This window comes from Suricata suricatta, chromosome 4 (genome assembly GCF_006229205.1).
Source record: "Suricata suricatta isolate VVHF042 chromosome 4, meerkat_22Aug2017_6uvM2_HiC, whole genome shotgun sequence".
NCBI classification, from domain to species: Eukaryota; Metazoa; Chordata; class Mammalia; order Carnivora; family Herpestidae; genus Suricata; species Suricata suricatta.
In genome coordinates, this window is record NC_043703.1 from 112,279,788 (window position 1) to 112,285,360 (window position 5,573).

Below are 5,573 nucleotides of genomic sequence, written 5' to 3' on the forward strand. Positions count from 1 at the left end.
CAATGTTCATAGCAGCACTGTCAACAATAGCCAAATCATGGAAAGAGCCTAAATGTCCATCACCTGATGAGTGGATCAAGAAGATGTGGTATATATATACAATGGAGTACTACATGGCAATGAGAAAGAATGAAATCTGGCCATTTGTAGCAATGTGGATGGACCTTGAGGGTGTCATGCTAAGTGAAATAAGTCAGGCAGAGAAGGATAGATACCATATGTTTGCACTCATAGGTCTAACAGGAGAACAGGAGAAACCTAATGGAGGACCAGGGGGAGGGGACGGGGGAAAGAGAGTTGGGGAGAGAGAGGGATGCAAAACTTGAGAGACTACTGAATACTGAAAACGAACTGAGGGTTGAAGGGGAAGGGGGAGGGCGGAAGGGAGGTGGTGGTGATGGAGGAGGGCACTTGTAGGGAAGAGCACTGGGTGTTATATGGAAACCAATTTGACAATAAACTATTACAGCATTGCTTAAGTAGAAAGAAAAACAAAAATAATCTAAAAAAATAAAAAATAAATTTCCTTATTTTTTATGTTTATTTATTTATTTTGAGAGACAGCAAGAGTGAGAGAACATGAGTGAAGTAGAGGGGCAGAGGGAGAGAGAGAGAATCTTAAGCATGCTTGGTGTGGAGTCTGATGCAGGGCTTGATCTCGCAACTCTGAGATTGTGACCTGAGCTGAAGTCGAGTTGGATGCTTAACTGACTGAGCCCCCCAGGCACCCCTCTACAATTAATTTTTAAAATAAACAGAATCAATGCTTGTTTTGCTCTAATTATGTGTAATGCACTCAGACAGATGATGGCCTCCTGCCCAGTGTGGATTCCCTCTTCTCTCTCCTCCCTCTGGCTCAGCCATCTTTGGTTGGACAAGGGGCAGGAAGAACATGGAGGCAGCAGGCAGCTACATTCCTTAGCAGCTGATGCCTGCTCAGGAAAGTCACTAGGAGAATGAAAATCAGTCCCTGGTTTCTTTGTCACAGCAGCAGCCGTAGGTGTGGGGTAACATAAATTCATTAACACTTGGCTGTGACTACACAGGAAAGAGAAAAAACAAGTGGCACAGTGGTTTGAAAGACTTCCTTCTGTCCACTCTGATTTTATGTTAACAGAGCCACCCTGTACTCATTTGCACCGGCTATCTGGCTCTGCTCCAGTCCGTGCAATCTTAGTGGGGTTGCTGAATACAGTGCTCTCGCTGGCCAACGCTCAGGAAAAAAAGTAGTTTGGAGATGAGTCAGCCAATGGCCACGTCCTGAGGAGACTGTCTGTGATTTCTGTTGTGGGAGCTGAGAGCCACCAAGGTTACTGTCATCCTCAGGCTGGGCATTCTACTGGAATTATGGGAGTTCTCCAGTATCCTTCTAACACATAGATTTTTACTGTTTAGGTAAGTGAATGGGGAATTTGCCACCCCAAAATATGCCACTTTGGCAAAATGATTAATTTGAGCTGAAGGCAACTGAGAAGAGTCGATACACGGAAAGCTCTCTGCCTTTTCCCTGTTTGCCTAAAAAAGCAGGACATAAATTTGTAAAGATGTAACCCCTTCCTGTCTCTATCAGGAAGGTCAAGAGTTAATTACTGGGACTACTCTAGAAACTTATCAACCAAGAGATGGCACCCAAGGAATCTACATAACAAACCTTGCTGAAAATTGTTGTTCTTTTCTAAGGTGCTATATACACCTAAGTTCTAATCATATCTTTAAGTTACAACTGGGTTCCCCATGTGGAAGTGTGATGTATCTTTTTGTTTTCTCTTGTCAGACTATTTTGTCAGACTATTTTGCAGGCCTCCAGCCAAGAAATGTAGGATGGGTAGAAGAAAAAGAAAAATTTCCTCCTCCACAAAAATCAAGAGTCAGTTTTCCTATCTCACAAGGAAAGAACAATAGAATTGGGGTGAGAGTGGGGACGGTATAGTCAGAGAATGTACACTAAAGTTTTAATAGTAACAGAGTCTTTCTCCCAATTTTTCTTGGCTATATTTCCTACAATGAATATGCATTACTTTTATGATATGAAGTCAAAGGGTAATCAAGTTATTTCTGCAAATAGGATCAGAGACAGAAATGGGACCTGGGATGCACTGGTTACCATAACTGAGCCCTTAGTTTAGATCTGATTTTTTCTGGAAGTTAAGGAAAAAAGTTGAGGCAGGAAGCATATGGGTTATTTAGTCTGATAAAAAGAAGCAAATATGTTTTTCTAAAGAGACAAGGTTTTTCCTGGCACTGAATATAAGGAGAAATTTTTTATATGTGTGGGTTCTTGTTTAAGATACACTGAGTAATTTAATATTTGAAATGTGGTTTTGCAAAAGACAGACTGTTCTTCAAGCATTTTTTAAAATATTAGTATGTGCTATAAACTAAGAGACAGACATCAAATCTTAACTATGAAGACATTTCTGCAAGAGGCCAAAATAATAAGATCAAGGCAAGTTTAATTGTTCAGATACTACCCGATGCAGGTAACAGACCCTACACTTTTACCAACACCAGAGTCAAATTTAGAATTTCATTACTTCATCCAAAGTAGATCCAAATCACATTACTTTTAACAATAGATATATTTGTGGTTGATTTATGATTCACATTCTTCACCAAATAGTGGAAACTTAATAAAACTCATTCAGTATGGTTTGTTACTCTTCCACAGTTACCCCTTTTTCTCCTCCAGATCATTGCAGTTCCTCTGTGAGGTCCGGATACAGCATTTGTCCTCAGCTGATGACAATCCAGCTCTTGCTTTTCGTATTCAATAAAGCAAAAGCCTAGTTTGGTTAATGGAATAACTGTCATTTGTTATTCTCAAACAAGACCGTTAATGCCTTACCAACCTACCAAAAAATGACATCTGAGGGACTTCTGCTTTTGATATGACTTTGGACCGGATAGTCTTGAGACAGTCGTCCTCTTACAAAACAACTTAAACTTACATAAAATGCAACTTTTATTACATTGCTTTTATCGCAGTGAATAGGGAACTTTTCTGGAGGGAAAAAACCAACAAGAACCCAATGAATGTCAGGGCTCCTGAGAAGGCAAAGTTGAGCAGAAACAAATGAAATTGCACTATCAGCTCTGTACTCCAGAAACTAAGTTTTTAAGCCAGTGGCAAGTTGAGGGGAGTGGGCAGGAAGGAGGAATGAGCCTGGGGCTCTCGTGCTCCAAATATAGATTACAAGTAGTTAAGTAGTTGTAGATTTGTAGCAGTCCCTGACTCCTTGCAGAAGTGAATAAAAATCATATCTGGAGGAAACACACTCAACTTAGGCCACACATGCTTCAATAGATAAGTATCAACAAAATATCATCATACAATCAAAGATCACCAAAACCATATAGGAAAAAGAGAAGAATGAGGGATGCCTGGGTGGCTAGGTCGATTAAGCATCTGACTTTGGGTCAGGTCATGATCTCATGGTTCATGAGTTTGAGTCCCACATGAGGCTCTGTGCTGACAGCTCGGAGCTTGGAGCCTGCTTTGGATTCTGTGTCTCCCTCTCTCTCTGCTCCTCCCCTGCTTGTGCTCTGATGTCTGTCTCTCAAAAATAAATAACATTTAAAAAATTATAAAAAAAAAGAAAAAAGAGAAGAATGAGATCCCACACAAACTTAGACCACCAAGAACTTTAAGTATAGAATATCAGATAGGAAATATGAAATAGCTATGGATGAAATGTGTAAAAACACAAAAGATGAAATCACAAACATGATCTAGTTCAAATAGGCTATAAAATATACTCAGGTAGCTACAGAAAAGAATTTCAAACCTGAGGGGACCAGGTAGCGGGTGATACATTTTCAAAAAATGCCATAGATTTTGGGAAAGAATTAAATATTCATCAGCAATTAAATGGATATGTTTTGGACAAAAATATCATATTTCAATGAAAATGAACATATTAGGGCTATATGCAATAATAGAAAGGCATCTCTCAATGCCAAACAAACAAAAAACAAGATCCTCAAGAGTACAAATGAGATTCCATATTGTTCCAAAATAAGCATAATTAAGCTAGAATAATCAAAAGAATTTGACATTGGCATAAAGAAAGATGTCTAGACCAATGGAATAGAATAGAAAGCCAAGAAATAAAACCTTGCATATATGGTAAAATGATTTTCAACAGGGTGCTGAAATCTTTCAGTAGAGGAAAGGACAATCTTTTCAACAAACGATGCTGAGAAAAACTGGGTAGCTGTATGGAAAAGGATGAAGTTGGACCCTTACTCTATACCATAAAAACAAGCAAACAGCGACAACAAACATGAAAGTGGACCTAAATTTAAGAGTTAAAACCATAAAACTCTTAGAGGGAAATCCTTATTACATTGAATTTGGCAATGATTTTTTGGTTATGATGCCAAAAGCAGAGACAGCAAAAGTAAAAATCGATAAATTGGACTACCTCAAAATTTAAAACTTCTCTGCATGAAAGGACACAATCAGCAGAATAACAAGGCAATCTATAAAAAGGGAGAAAATGAGAATCATATTTCTAATAGAGGGTTGATATTCAGAATATATAAAGAACTTTTACAACTCAATAACAAAAAATCCCAAATAGCTCTATTAAAAAATAGGCAAAGGACTTGAATAGACATTTCTCCAAAAAAGGCATACAAATGTCCAACAAGCATATGAAAAGATGCTGAGCATCATGAATCATTAGGGAATGCACATCAAAACCACAACGAGATATCACTTCACATCTATTAGGATGACTACTATCATAAAAACCCCAAGGGGGACCTGGGAGGCCCAGTCAGTTAAGCATATGACTTCAGCTCAGGTCATGATCTTGCGGTTCTTGAATCTGAGCCCCACATCGGGCTCTGCATTGACAGCTCAGAGCTTGGAGCCTGCTTCAGATTTGTGTCTCCCTCTCTCTCTGCCCCTCCCCTGCTCTATCTCTCTCTTTCTCTCAAAAATAAATGAACAATAAAAATAATTAGAAAAAAAACCCAGCTCCCCCTCCAAAAACAGAGAAAAAGAAAACAGCAAGTGTTGAAGAAGATGTGGAGAAATTAGAACACTTGCGCACTGTTTATGGGAATGCATAATGGTGCAGCTGTAATGGAAAATGGTATGGTGCTTCCACAAAGAATTAAAAATAGAATTACTGTATGATTCAGCAATACCACCCAAAAGAACCGAAAGAAGGATCTTGAAGAAATGATTGTACATTCATGTTCACAGCAGCAATATCCACAACAGCCAAAAGGTGGAAGCCACCGAGGTGTCCACAGCAGGTGAATGGACAAACACAATGTGGTCTATACATACAGTGGAATATTATTTGGCATTAAAAGGGAAGGAAATTCTGACACATGCTACAACATGGATGGGACTTTAAGACATGCTATGTGGGGCGCCTGGGTGGCTCAGTAGGTTGAGCCTCCGACTTCGGCTCAGGTCAGATCTCACATTCGTAGGTTCGAGCCCCGCGTCAGGCTCTGTGCTGACAGCTCAGAGCCTGGAGCCTGCTTCCGGTTCTGTGTCTCCTTCTCCCTCTGCCCCTCCCCCTCTCATGCTCTGTCTCTGTCTGTATCAAAAA